This window comes from Xenopus tropicalis, chromosome 1, assembly GCF_000004195.4.
Source record: "Xenopus tropicalis strain Nigerian chromosome 1, UCB_Xtro_10.0, whole genome shotgun sequence".
Classification (NCBI taxonomy): domain Eukaryota; kingdom Metazoa; phylum Chordata; class Amphibia; order Anura; family Pipidae; genus Xenopus; species Xenopus tropicalis.
The window spans coordinates 35,207,524-35,222,184 of record NC_030677.2 but is presented as its reverse complement, the minus strand read 5'-3'; positions in this window follow the sequence as shown (position 1 = coordinate 35,222,184).

Here is a 14,661-nt window from a genome sequence, read left to right as displayed (position 1 = left end):
ATTGTTATCACAAGAAATCATGCTCCAAAACATGCGTCATAGAAGATAAACTGATATCAAAAAGAACACTGAACATTGATTGGGCAACTTATTGGGGGAGCAGTGGGAGTAGTTGGGGATTCCCCATGGAGGGTTATAAATAGGCATGGTAAGATGTAAACATTGGAAGTTTAATGTACAGCATTGTATTGCACGTTGAATCCCCACCGATGTAATAAAGGCTTATCTGATTTCTGTTAGCAGATCTGGGTGTTGTTCTTACGTAATTCAACTCAGTCTTGGGCCTGACAACTTAAACCACCCCTTTAACTATGGACAGGAACTTCATAATATCCCTGGACTAATTAACCACCCTTAAATGGTCTATAAGGAATGACATCATGGAAACGATGAAGTTAATAGGCTTTGAAGTATGCATCTATGTTTCTGAAATTTTCTGGAACACTGGGGGGAATAATGTGCCAATAAATTATATGACATTTTCAGTGAATCAATTGCCAAAAGTTCACCCAAACCTTGTTTTTGGCACCACTTACATATGATGTTTGGTCATAAATATAACTGTCATAGAGGGAAAGGCAGCTTCATGGTTCAAGTGTGGATCTTTAATGAAACCAAATAACACTATTGTCATCACACTATGGGGCCCATTTACTTACTCACGAACGGGCCGAATGCGTCCGATTGCGTTTTTTTCGTAATGATCGGTATTTTGCGATTTTTTCGGAAAATTATCGCGACTTTTTCGAAAAAACGCGAGTTTTTCGTAGCCATTCCGAAAGTTGCGATTTTTTCGTACTGTTAAAACTTGCGCAAAACATCGCGCCTTTTAAGTTTTAACGCTACGAAAAAAGCGCAACTTTTCGCGCAAGTTTTAACGCTACGAAAAAATCGCAACTTTCGGAATGGCTACGAAAAAGTCGCGTTTTTTCGCGCAAATCGTATTGGTAACGAAAAAGTCGCGATAATTTCCGAAAAGTCGTAAAGGCGCCGAAAAAATCGCAAAAAATACGAAAAAGTCGCAAAATGTTCGTTTTCCAATCGGAACTTTTCAAATTCGAATTCGTGGGTTACCCAAAGTCTTCTTCACACCATTCTGCTGCTACCTGATACACCTGATACACATTATACACCATCCCTACTTTTCTGGGAGATTTGCTTCTTGCCTGTAAGGTTACTCACCAGCGCCGAGTCCCGGGTCCTAGTGTACGGCGGGTCTGTGTGGAGCGCACGGGCCGCCTTGCGTCCCGGCACGCAACGGCGCAGTGTCTGACGCACTCACGCAAGCGGCGTGCGCGGAGCGGTTGCGCGACGCGCGCGCGATTTGACGCCCGCGCCATTACGCGTGCGCGACTGACGCAACGTGCGCACGATTTGACGCCCGCGCGCCGGCATCATGACGCCGCGGGACGCCTTAAATAGCCTTTGCAACAGCCCATCAGTGCTCGGTTATCATTTCGGTGTGCCTAGCGTTTGTTACTTCTGAATATTTCTGCGAATTTGACCCTACGCCTGTTACCTCGTCTTGAACCTCTGCTGCCTGCCCTTGACCCGGATCCGTTTGACTACCCTTCTGTTTACTCCTTTGGTACTTCGCTGTTCGGCCTTCCAGCCTCTCTCCACTGCTGTGCTTCCTGTCCCATCTCCAGGTTAAGCCTCCAGCCTAGTGCGAGGTGCTTGTGGGTGACATTACCCGTCGGACCAGCTTGGCTTGACATTGCCTTTTGCATTTTCAGCTTGAAACCACAAGTATGCCTGTGTTATTGGGCAGAAGAAAATAGGTTCTGACACCTGCATTCAATTCAAATCACAAGGAATGCAACCGAAAATAAGTTACCAGAATGGTTGAATTGTGTGAAATGTGTACACATGAGTATGTGTTTGCGTTTAAGGCGTTGGACATAGCTTTGACCAATAACCAGATGGCCCTTGGAATCACTGAAGTTTATGAGAAAATTCATTTTAGTGAAGATATAACTGCCAAAAAAAGCTGAATTTGTGAACAACATGGATGACTGGTGATCAATGTAAACATTTCTTCTTGTTGCTTTATCAATATGCTTGTACCTTCTGCAGACAGATATATCAATAATGCTCTTTAATACTCTGCCCTGGACTTTGCATAGAGCCTGCACCTATGCTGTTCTCCGAGTTCATATCTAGTCTTCCAGGAGGTCTTAAACCAAGTTTGTCCTGCTTCATCTCCCACTGCATTTGTCCTGTACAGTCAGAGACCTTGTATTATTTAAGAGTCCTTGTATATCCTTGCTTGTAGTCTTACCTTATACCCCATCATTGAGATTCTCATGCTTTAGGATCATCTATTCTAAATAAGAGGCCTTGTACAGTATATCATTGCTTCTAGTCCTACCAAGTATGCACCTCTCGAATAAACTCTTCGAACTGAAGAAACTGAGATGTTGTACAAGACAATGTTTTTAACTTTCTTGTAGTCACATGTTCTGTTCATGATTTTACAGTACATCAAAATAACCTTCATATTTTTATCACTGTTTTGGTATAATGCTAAAAGATTCTTTATTCTAAGAATGCTTCTCTCTAAATGTGATGGTTTTGTGTCTTAGAAAAACATTTGCTGTCGCTCCTAGCAAGAAGGCATCATCTTCTCCTTTGTGGTGTCCAATGACTCACAGATACAACAGGAATCTTCAATAAACATGCGGCCATGTGCCATTATATGTCCTTGTCAGCTGAAACGCTGAGGTTTCTTTCAATCTACTTTCTTTCTAACTACTTCTGACATTCTCATCATAGTATTTGTTATTGCCTGTCGGCTGTGTATGTATGTAGTTTGTAATGCACCAGTTTTTACATTCCTAAAGTTGCCCATACATGAACCGATAAAACTTTTGACTTTGCTCCTCCAGACCAAGTAAGGAACTTATTGGGCTATGTGTTGGGAGGTCCTGTCTGACTGATATCTGGCTGAAAAATGGACAGCTATTGGTTGGGCAGATTTGAAAAACCATTGGATGAGGAAACATCACTGTAGGCCTTCATTATGAGCTGACTGTTTTGCCCAAGAATAAACAATTAGATCATCCGTTTGACCCACCATGTTAGTGGCCAAATTGGGAAAAGATCTGCTCATTTGGTCTTGTCAAGAAACAAGCAGATCTCACCATGTATTGCTAGATTAACACCTATTGTGGTAAAGTAGTGATCATGAAAACTGAAAACCGACCTGAGGCATGATGGGAAAAAATGCTAATCATGTGATAAAACCATATTGATTCAGACAATATTTTTTCACCATTTAGTAAATGTGTGCTACTGCTTGAAACTTCTTATAGACAGCACTGACCCATTTGCCAATTTCCCATTCTGTTTGATATTCCTATAGAATGAGATCAATTCCTTACCTTTAAAGCAGGTAACATAATTGGCGGCATTTAAGACTCTTCTTCAAATGCCACCTTTCATTTATTTATAAATTACCATCAAACACGGCAACTGAAAAACAGCATTTAAATGCCGAATGTCATGATTTGTGAAAATGTCAGCTACTGTATACAGTAACATTTCCTTATTTATTGCTTTCTGTGATTAACAAGAGTACACGGGAGAGTTTCTGGATCCAAATACACTGCTTAATGTGAGCCAGGATGATTCATTTAAAGCCTGCGCTTTGGGAAAGCTGATGTGGCTTCCAGAAACTGTTTTGTAGGGGGTATAGTTTTAAGAAGTTGCAGTATTAAGATGGATTTTTTTAAATGAGAAATGTCTATAGGGGCCTATTCAGAAGACGGGACCTATCCACAGAGGCATACCCTAATATAACTACTAAAATACTGCAAGGAATATCGTTACATACCTTTTTACAGAAAGATAAATAACCAGAACTGGAATGCCATGTATTGGGGAAATTAATTCAGTCTTAACCAGGTTTTCCTGCAGATCGAGAGAAGTTACTTCTTTGCCTTTATGATGAGTATGAAGCAAATGATGCTTTGTATGTGTATGACGCTGCACATGAAGATGTGTGAATGTCTCATGTAACAACAACTGGGATCCACCCCAGTTCGACACAGCCCACGGCCCATTAGTTGGGGACCCCTGCTTTAAGGGTAATGGCACATGGGGTTATTTCCTTGGTGATTTAAAGAAGATCGAAACACAAACAATAAATGTTAATTTACTCTGATTGGTCTTCTTACTAGAACTATCTATTTTAAGAGCTTTGTGAAATATCACTTTTTAGTTTTAGACTGCTAATACCATACTTTTAGCTCAATGACTCTCTTTAAAGATCAGCAACACTTTTGATGTGCTTCTGGTATAGTCCTAGAGTTGCTTTCTCTGTGAGAATGCTATTGGGCCTAGACCCTGGTATTAACACTCAAAACTGCAAACATCTCAGAAACTACTAAAAACAGAAAATCAATGTAAACTGTAAATTTAGATTAATTTATTTATTTGTTTGGGTTTAGATCCCCTTTAAGCAGCCTGAAAGCACCTTCACAGTGACATTATAATCACCTCAAACCTCCTCTATAGTCACTTGTTGGGTGATAGTAGTAGGGAAACTTGGTAGTAGCTAGTGCAGCCATTTCGATTATTTCAAATGGATTGATAAAGCCCCACTGTCTATTTTATCTTGGTCCGAATTTTCAGTTCTGACTGCAGAAGAATACATTATTTTCTGCTTTTGAGGTATAACTTTTATGGTAAACATATTCCAAGTAAAAGTAAATTATAATACAAATCTGACAAACAGTAGTACATTGCACATAAATGAGGTTATTGTAACACTAATGAATCGGTCAGTTTTACCTACCTTACCAATCTTTGTGTATCATATTTATGGTTTGCTTCCAATATCTAAGCACTGTGCCAGTGCTTTCCTGTCTTTCTCCTTCCTTTTCAACCCTACAGTATGATTAGATAAAGGATTATAAAGCCTGGTTGTTCAAGAGAAAATGAATGCACACGGTGAGACAAATCCTACTGTATTGAAGGAAAACTATATCCCCAGAATGAATACTTAACCAACAGATAGCTTACTGTATATTATGTTAAGTGACCCATTAAAGAAGGAACATATATATAAGTAAATATTACCCTTTTACATATTTACCTCGATCCACCATTTTGTGAGGGTCTGGGGCTCAGAGATCACCTGACAAGAAATAATGCAGCTCTAATTGTAACAAGAAGTGTGGGAGCAAAAGACAGAGCTTTGTCCAGTCCCAGATTTGTGGCAAGGCCTAGGGCGGCACAAATTTTTACATTTTGCACACATACGGAGCAATGGGGACTTAGCCCCACTGATCCGTATGGGAGTTTAAATGTTGCATTGGCACGGGGGGGGGGGGTGGTTTGATCGTGCATGCACACGTTGATTTGTTTGTGTGCACCGTGAATTGTATGGTCCCTGGGTGGTGGCCCTTAATTCTTAAAATGGCAATTTTCTATTTAGGATTACCCAATGGCACATACTACCAAAAAAGTATATTTTTATGACAATGGTTTATTTAGATGAAGCAAGGTTTTACATATGGTCTGTTTGATACAATGCATTTTTATAGAGACCTACATTGTTCAAGTTTTCCTTTTAAAAACCTCATCTGGTAACTTTGAGAGCTGAAATTCCAATTTTAAATCTTGGCTCTGCTAGTGAGTGTAGAGAGTACAGTTGCACTGTCTGCATTAGAAGTGCAGCACCCCCTCTGCACCTCTTTGACACTCAGTGTGAGGTGCAAAGGGGGCGGCATCCAAAAGGCTGCCTCAGGGTGGCAAGGACCCCAGTAACTCCCTGGACATTAGTAGTGACTTCTGCATCGTATGTTGCAGGTGCTCAGGTCTGGCAGAAGCAAAGAACTGCAGTTTAGGTACACTAGTGCCTCCTGTGTGTCAGAGCTAAGTGCCACTTATAAGCAGTCTATAATACAGAGCTCTAGCACCTGACATTCTGCAGAGACAAGGAATCTATGGGCAAATGCACCAGGTTTGTTTTGCGCCACAGCAGTAAGGAAGACATGAGCTGAACACAATGGTTTTAGTTTAGAGGTGTGAGTTTTCTCCTTTTGTTTCAATTTATGGAATCAGTTATCTATGTAAAAAAAATACATTTATATTTATGTTTGGCTGTTCAGATAGTGTTAATGTGCTTTTTTACCTAATTGAATGAGCTCATGTCCTAAATGAGGGAACTTTCACTAAGTTTGATATTATTAGTTGTAATTTTCAACTTTTTTGGCTGCTGATGCATGAAACGTCCATAAGTCAATAAAACAATATACAGAACAAAGCCCAGATGTTCTCAAAAATAGCCAGAATTCAACCTACAAGCAAGATATAGCAGGTGGTATAGCTGTGTATTAGCTAAGCAATACAGCCAGTCAATTTTTTCATTAAGTCTATAGGATTTTCTGATGGAGTTTTCAATAAAATAATTGTTTTTATTGGTTTATGGGTTTTAATTAATTGTTTTATTGGTTTTTGGAATTAATGCAAATAGACTCAAAATCAAACTAAGATTTTCTATGCCATTAAAGAGAATAATGTATTCTGACGTCGACTGTTATGTCATTTTACATTTTAACAGTAGTGCACCTTAATAAGAATTAGAATACTAAGTGGTCATTTGTGTGTGCTTGGGGAGCAAGGTAACAGTCCCAGAGAGAGCTTTAAGCACCATTAGGGCTCTGGCACACGGGGAGATTAGTCGCCCGCGGCAAAACTCCCTGTTCGCGGGCGACTGATCTCCCAGAGTTGCCTACCCCTGCCATCCCACCGGCGAACATGTAAGTCGCCGGCGGGATGGCAGACGCGGCGGCGCGATTTCGCGCAAATCGCCCCGCCGCGTCTGTCATCCCGCCGGCGACTTACATGTCGATAGGTCAGGTTAGAAAATTTTGGTTGGATAAAGACAAAATCTGCACATGTATTGTGTATCGGACGATATCCTTGGGGGACCTACAATTGAAGCCACTTTCCTACAATTAGTGTCTGATATCTATTACATGTTCAGAACATCCTCCGATTTGTATTTTAAGGGCTTATCCTACAATTTCAGTCTGAATGTTAGTTTCAGATTGTTGCATTTAAACAAATGACCGATAGAAGTAGACTAAAATGTGAACATGTATGGCCGCCTTTACTTGCATCAAAAGGTGCTCCTTTTAACTCAGTCCATCTTGACCCTCTTTTGAATCTTGCCTATTGACCCAGAGCAGCCTCCAAAGGTGATGTTTGATCTGTGTTGCTTTGTAAACATTGGTGGAAGATACTGTAGATCAAAGTAAACTAAAAATGTAGCTTTACTATGCTTGTACCATCATTTAGGGCCAGCACCATAGATTCTATATTAAACAGCACTTTGTGACAGCATTGAATTGTTATGCCCTCTTATGTCTAGACATGCTTTAATCTCTAATTCCTAAATGTTTGTGGATGATCCAAAAACCAAGCTGTGTGAGGATAAATCTAGAAAATAAAAAACCCAATATCCTGATTCAGTAATATTTTCTCTGAAACCTTGATGCTTTCCTAGAACTGACCTCTCATAATCCCCTTCTACATGAAGCCATTAATGACCCTCTTTAAGCAGAGTAATTACAAGGTTGCATGTTCTGCAAAAGGCAGCCGATACATCATGCAATATGCTCACTAGGAAAGAATTCTTCCACTAATATTCTCTATTTGCAAAACAGCATAGAAAGCATTTATATGCATGAGTTCAGCATTAGTTTGGCAGAAAGCTACAGCTCTTTTAACCTTTTATGCACCACTTCCAGACAAACTGGAATTTGAAAAAATGAAATATAATCTTGGAAGGCATGTACTCTTAGGGGCTGATTTACTAACCCACGAATCCGACCCGAATTGGAAAAGTTCCGACTTGAAAACTAACATTTTGCGACTTTTTCGTATGTTTTGCGATTTTTTCGGATTCTGTACGAATTTTTCGTTACCAATACGATTTTTGCGTAAAAACGCGAGTTTTTCGTATCCATTACGAAAGTTGCGTAAAAAGTTGCGCATTTTTCGTAGCGTTAAAACTTACGCGAAAAATGCGCAACTTTTCGCGTAAGTTTTAACGCTACGAAAAATGCGCAACTTTTTACGCAACTTTCGTAATGGATAGGAAAACTCGCGTTTTTACGCAAAAATCGTATTGGTAACGAAAAATTCGTAAAGAATCCGAAAAAATCGCAAAACATACGAAAAAATCGCAAAATACCGATCATTACGAAAAAAACGCAATCGGACTCCATTCGACCCGTTCGTGGGTAAGTAAATCAGCCCCTTAGGGTAACATAACTGCTACCTTCCTTCTGTGGAAAGCAACAATGTTAAACAGGTATGGGACCTGTTATCCAGAATGCTTACGGATAAGAATATTTCCATTATTTGGATCTCCATACTTTGCCTAGTAACAATTATTTAAACATGAATTAAACCTAATATGATTGTTTTGCATTCAATAAGGATTAATTCTTAGTTGGACTCAAGTGCAAAGTGCTGTCTTATTATTACAGAGCAAAAGGAAATCAATTTTAACAAATTATTGAATTATTTGATTAAAATGGAGTCTATGGGAGATGGCCATCCTATAATTCAGAGCTTTCTGGATAACAGGTTTCAGGTTAATCGATCCCATACCTGTACATTATTTTTAATGCTAGAGCTTCTTTAACACTGGGCCAGATTCAATCAGATGAGAAATACACATCTTTTTCAGATCCTGAATTCTCAATGGACTTCAATAGCTTAATAGAATTTTTACATGATAATGTTCATGCCTGACCACACAGCTGTATATAAAGTATGCATCTTTGACAGCTCTTGTGAGTCCCATTTTTTGTTCAACAGGTAGAATTAGTTTATGCTCAAAAAATAAGGGTCTGACAGATTCTACTAGAATCAAATTTGTATTGACATTGACCGATGTTTGTGTGATTTCTGTTACATTTTATAATGCATATTTATAATTAAAGTTTTTAAAAGTATTAACGTACAATGGTAAGGTAATAGAAAGTACTGTGTGAAATGAGGGTCTGTTACTATTTTAATAGTTACCAAACAACATGCAACCAATCTGAACCCTTTTTGAAGAACATCAGCATTTTTCTTTGCTTCTGTAACTGCTCTAGATGCTCTAGGTCTATCCATTATCCTTTAAAGAGACATTAGGGAGCAGTTATTTGCTTGCCTTACCCATCTTTGAGGTCAACAGAGAGGGATAATTGAAGTGAGCCTAGCTCTTGGGGTTTTCCAAGCTCTTATATTTCAACTTTGTTTATTTTAAGCAAGAACTTATGGAACTTTGATTTGAGGACATTTGTAGCAATCAGATCATTTCATAAAATGATTAAGAAACTTAAAATTAAGAACTAACTTTTTTCAGTTTAATCATTGCAGGATCAATATAGGATCAATTCAACACTTTTATTTAGTGTATTTATTAATCAAATTTATGTATTTTAATTTATGTATTTGATTCATGATATTTTTTAATTTGCTTCTGTAGGGATTAAATTTCCATACTGGCTCAGGAAGTCCCAGTAATTGCTACCTATGTCCTTTAGGAGGGAGGTTTTCCTAATTAGTTCACGGATGTTACGATAAGTTCCTGTCCATAGTTAGAGGGGTTCTTCATCTTTAAATTAACCCTTAGTAAGTTATAGAATGAGCAATTCTTAGCAATTTTTCAATTGGTATTATTTTGTCTTTTATAGTTTTTGAATTATTTGCCTTCTTCTTCAAACTCTTACTAGCCTTAAAATGGGGGTCACTGACACTGACACAACAATGTTGTATGTATGTATATCTTTATTTATAAAGTGCTACTTATGTACACAGCGCTGTACAGTAGAATATATTAATACAAACGGGGTTATTAAGATAATAACAGATAAATACACAGTATAAAAATAAATACAAATAAATAAATACAAGATACAGTTGCAGTAAGTTAAGAGTCAAAGACACAAGAGGATGGAGGTCCCTGCCCCGTAGAGCTTACAATGTTACTGTTATTGTTTATTATTATTACTTATCTTTCTATTCAGACCTCCACTATTTATTTTCCAATTTCTCACTCAAACTGAAGACCCACTGAACATAAATCTCAACACAGGTCCTTTATCCAGAAACCCGCTATCCAGAAAGTTCCAAATTACAGAAGGGCCATCTCCCATAGACTCCATTATAAGCAAATAATTTAAATTTTTAAAAAATTTCCTTTTTCTCTGTAATAAAATAGTACCTTGTACTTGATCCCAACAAAGGTATTAATCCTTATTGGAGGCAAAACAATCCATTTGGGTTTAAATAATGTATAATTTTTTTGTAGACTTAAGGTATGGAGATCCAAATTATGGAAAGATCACTTATCCAGAAAACCCCTGGTCCTGAGCATTCTGGATAAAAGGTCCTATATCTGTAATTCAAAAACCACACATAATAAAAAATGAAGACCAATTGCAAATTGTCTCAGAATATCACTCTACTAAAAGTTAACTTAAAGGTGAGCAACTTCTTTAATATGGGAGGCAGTCTTGAGCAGAAGACCCCAGTAAAAAAGTGGCCTTTGGGAACCAACCCCTTAGTGAAGTCAGGGTGCAAGAACGCTTTGAACAAGGTATTAGTGACAGAAAAGCCCCTGTGATTGCATGTTCATGTCTTATATGGACATCCCTACATTTTAGCTACCTCATATCAATCATTTACTGTATTTACTTCAAATGTGTTGAATAAATATCTACTTCATGGTTAAGAACCGCTGGCACCCATATATCTTTAATTGTAATGAAACAACATTAATCATTCCTTCAATCCCCATTGTAGGGCTCAGCTGAGAAAAAGGGTCACCAATGTAAAGGCGTTCCACCAGCGAGTAGTCACAAATGTAAGTTGGACAAGGTGAGGCAGATACTATCCTTTTTAATATCCAACTGCATCTGACATGCATAAATGGACTTTATACACTGCTCTATCCCATTATGGGGAGCACCATACCCCATAACATAGGGTTGGTATAAAACATTTACCCATTGCCACCAACATGGCTTTAAGAGAAAAATCTAATCAATCATCTTTTTTTGTTTAAACAACAAATATCTCAATTCAATGGCTAAACTAAGCTGTAAAGCTCACAAGTTTGGTTTAAGTGAATCCAAGTAATTTAGCATTGAAGACCGGTTGTTAGACTGAGAATAGCAATTTTATTTTTCATGTGTTCAGGAAAGATTCAGCAGACAGCTGAGACAATTTTATATACAGGTACCTTTGCAAATTAAAGGTTTGGTTGGACACATTTTTTTTTTTACCGGACAGGAGTTATAATAGTAGCATTCTAGTTTAATAGCAGTTTTTGTCTTTTCCTGTGAGCAGCAGAATAGGAGAATTCATTCTGCCTTGAGACTTTAAAACCGGTTATTAAACAAAACTAAAATTACAGACATTACTTTCTTCAAGTAAACGTCTAAAGCCAATTTTATTGTTTGGGAAGTTCAAATATTGTGGTGAGCAAAAAGAAAAGCAAGGTTATTGACTTTATTTTTTTAATGTACAACTAATCTACTCAGATGTCTTGTATGAGTCTTCCAATGACTTTTTCTAAGGAGTTTGAAGATAATGAAAAGTGTTATCTCTTTATCCTTTATAGACTACAACTGACAAATTGTGGAATAAAACATGGGCTACCAACAATAATATTCATTTACAGACTAACAATAATAATGTGTTATAGACTAATAACCTAAAATTACTTGCATTTTTATATTTTTTTCAAAATAACCTAATTTGCCCCAAGCTGCTTTAGTGTCTTACAATTTCTGCTTTTGCCTGTGAGCTTAGTTACATAGTTTTAATTTAGCACCACTAACTAAAAGCATTTTCCTTTTGTGTTTTTACCCTACAACCTTCTTGTACATCTGTGCTGCACTTGTGTAGATTATGAGGGTCATTTACAGAGACCCTGGAAGTAAGTGCAAGAGAACCAATGGGAAGCAAAGTGCATCACTTTTTCAAGGTGCACTTGGGTCTGGCTATGCTGTGCACCATGCAGCTCACGGAGCAGCACTTGCAGAGACATGGGCAAAATGAAGCCCCATAGTATGGTACAGGGCTACATTGCGGTATGTGCTGCTACCACCTCATAATTTGCACACTTGAGTGAACCACCACACTAGGCACAGGACATAATTACGCCCCCTACGCCTCGGAAGTGATGTTGTGTAAGGTCACAGACGGAGTGAAATGAAGGACGACCAGAGGACACAAGGATTACACAGGCAGAGGTCAGTAACGGATATCAGGCAGATTATGAAGACTAAGGGATATATTCATTATGCTGTGTAAAAAGTGGAGTGATGTTGCCCAGGGCAACCAATCAACAAGTAGATTTCAACAGTTAGAAAACCAAAGCATCTGATTGGCTGCTGTGAGCAACATCACCTGTAATGTTTTACTCCACTTCTTACACAACATGATAAATATACCCCTATGAGCCTTTACCCACAAGTGCAGATCACTCCACAAAGGACTGCAGGCCTTGGCGTCTTTTTAAAAACATCATGAATGCGTCTAGATACAAGCACTTCAAAATGCAAGCATGCACCATAACATGTGCACAACGTGCATTCACACCCATGTACACACCCATGCTTCAGCAACAAGTACATGCACACAACTTATCACGTGAAGACTTGCGGGAACACCATCTAGAGGCACAACCAGAGACTTGCTGACACTGGGTAGGGGGCCACCTCTCATCAATACAATGCTGCAGCATGGAGGGACTTGGGTCTTTGTGCTCCATTTTTTTACACTGCAGGGCAGGGCACGAAGTGCAGAAAACATGGCTAATTATGTTATTGTTTTGCTCTTTGCACCCTGCCCTGCACTTGATAAATGACACCTGGGACCTGGGAATATATATTATATGTATGCTCTTCCTAGCCTTCATTCCTACATAGTGTTAAGATGTCTCATTGAACTGAAACTCCTAAAATCCCGACCAAGTAGTATTATTATAATACATAAACTCTCCATTCCTCCTTGCTATATTATGTAGATTTTACCTGTCAGGAATATCTTCCTTTACCATTATCGCTCCATCATTATATCCATATTGATTCTACACAAGTTGATATTGCCATTTATTTCATCAACCTGAATGACAAAACAAGCAATATCCCTGCCATGAGGGTGTCTGTTCTAAATACGTCTTGGAAACACGTCCCAAAAATCATGTTAAACCTTGTGTCCAGCCACAGTATCTGTAGGTGTACAGTCCTGCAAGCTTTGTGTTTGCTAATAGCTATTAATTATCATGGAAAACCCATCCATAGGCTCTAATGTGAGTTCTGGTGCCAGATTATCATTAAAAAAAATTTAAGGAATGCTTGGTTAGCTTAAAGATGCATCTTTCACCCAACAGACAATTTCTTTAAATTATATTGATTATGATGACTGTGAGTGAAACAACATGTGGTGGCTAATTTATCATTCTGAATGGTGCCAACACTTATCTCAACAGTTTATCACCCCCCTTACTATTTCTTTTCTTGGACCAAGTACTCCTTTAATGGAATTTAGGATATAGAACATTTAATTGCTTCAGTGTTGCCAATTTTATCTGCCTTCTGCAGTGATGCTACAGTGATTCCTGTCTCAAGCAAGAATGATGATATTCTCACTGAGCTTTCTTGCTCTTTAAAACCTGATGTTACTGAAGTATTGCCGGTTGCGTCAGTTCTAGAATCTAATTCCCATTAAAAAATAGAAAAATAAATTTATAAAGGAGCTTGGGGCTTAAAGTAGAACTAAAGCCTATATATTAATATGGCTAGAAATGCCATATTTTATAAGCCATATTTTATATACTGAACTGACTTCACTAGCTTAAATTTTTAGCATCTCTATAGCAGTAATGAAATTGGTCTTTACAGTTGTCATAGGAGCTTGCCATCTTGGATTCTGTTAGAACTGTCTGGTACACTGCGCATGCTCAGTGTGCTCCAAACAGCCATTGAGAAGCAAAGCTTAGGGCTTGTTGCATATTGTTGCATATTATTTAAGCAGAATAAATAAATATATACAGTATATTGTGAGTCAGTACCAAAGCTCAGGTAAGTGACAGCAGCACAGAGCATGGGCAGTTAATCAGCAGAAAAGAAGATGGGGAGCTACTGGGGCATCTTTGGGTGCACAGATCTTCCCTGCTAAAGGGCTGTGGTTGCCGTGGGCTGGTACAGAAGCCCTATTTCCGCCCTATTTCTTTAGTTAGGCTTTAGTTCTCCTTTAAGTGTCAGAGCTTTACATAACTACATGGATGGTTATAAATTACACATAGAAGCTGGAAAAACTTAGTATTCTTTCAAATTGTGCAGTAGGTGGGTCTTCCAATTAGATTAGTGTAGAGGGTCCATCAATGACCTTTAAAAGTGGCAGAGGTCATCTGCTCCAATTTAACCTGTTATTCACGGTTATATCACTGATTGCCTAGAGCAGAGGTGTATGTGAGAACCCCATGTCCTATATAGGATTTCATGTAATATATTTATAATATTGGTGTAAAGGCATATACAGTGCAGTCACTGTTGCATTGTGCTACATTATAGCTGAGCAGGCAATTAAAAAGACACAGTGATTGTAGTCATTTTTTATTTTGCTTAAAAGTGTTCACTG